Source organism: Trichechus manatus, unplaced genomic scaffold, assembly GCF_000243295.1.
Source record: "Trichechus manatus latirostris isolate Lorelei unplaced genomic scaffold, TriManLat1.0 scaffold00070, whole genome shotgun sequence".
Lineage (NCBI taxonomy): Eukaryota > Metazoa > Chordata > Mammalia > Sirenia > Trichechidae > Trichechus > Trichechus manatus.
Window position 1 is genome coordinate 12,479,444 of NW_004444006.1, and position 957 is coordinate 12,480,400.

A 957-nucleotide genomic window follows, 5' to 3' on the forward strand; every position below is an offset into this window, starting at 1 on the left:
ATGGCACTGAGGGAGTCGGTCGGTGACGGTGGCGCAGATCCGGGGAGGCTGTACGCAGTGATTCTCTAACCGAACTGTGCAGATGCATCCTTTCAGAAGGGGCAGGGGCAGTGCACAGGCCTGGGTGGTTGGGAGGAAGGAAAGGAGAGAGAGAAGAAACAGGAAAAAAAAAAAAAAGAACAAAGCAAAAAACCAAAAAATCACAGCTGGTGAAGAAGGGGAAGAGATGGCACATGGGGCTAGCTGGGCAGGAGAAAGGAAAGAAAGGAAGGGAGAGAGGAGCAACAAAAAAGGTAAAAAAAAGAAAAATCAAAAAACGAAGAAAAATTCAAAGCAAAAAACAAACAAAAATGAGACTGAAGGGACCAGCTGGTGCGGGTAGGGCATACCCTGGTGGCAGTGAGCTACTGTCTCTCCGGCCTAGCAACCATGGTTCATTGACAAGCAGTGGAGGCCAAATAGAGGGTAGAAGGATGGGGGGGGGGGAAGCATGTATCCCTGGTTACTGGGTGCTCTGTCTCCTGCTGGGAGCTCCTTGGAGTTGCCTTCCTGTACTCCCTGTCCAAAGTCCTTGGTGGCTGAGGTCCAAGATGGAGAATCTGGGCAGCAGTGAGCTGGTATCTGTCCGGCCAATCCACCATGGCCCTTTGGAAAGCAGTGGAGGCATCATATAGGGAAAAAGGGTTGGGGTGGGAAAGCGGGTGTCTCTGGTTTTTGGGTGCTCTGTCTCCTGTTGGGAGCTAGGTGAAGTTGCCTTCTTGTACTTCCTGTCTGAGTTCTTTGGTGGCTGTAGCCCAAGATGGTGAATCCAGCCGTGTTAGCTGGTATGGGACCTCCACTCCATAGCTCTCCTTGTTCTCTGTCAGTTTCTTATTCCATTCAGTGCTTGATCAAGTTCTTTATTCCTTCATTTGGTACTTAGGGTTCCAGGATTGATGTTTGTATCTGTTTTACTTA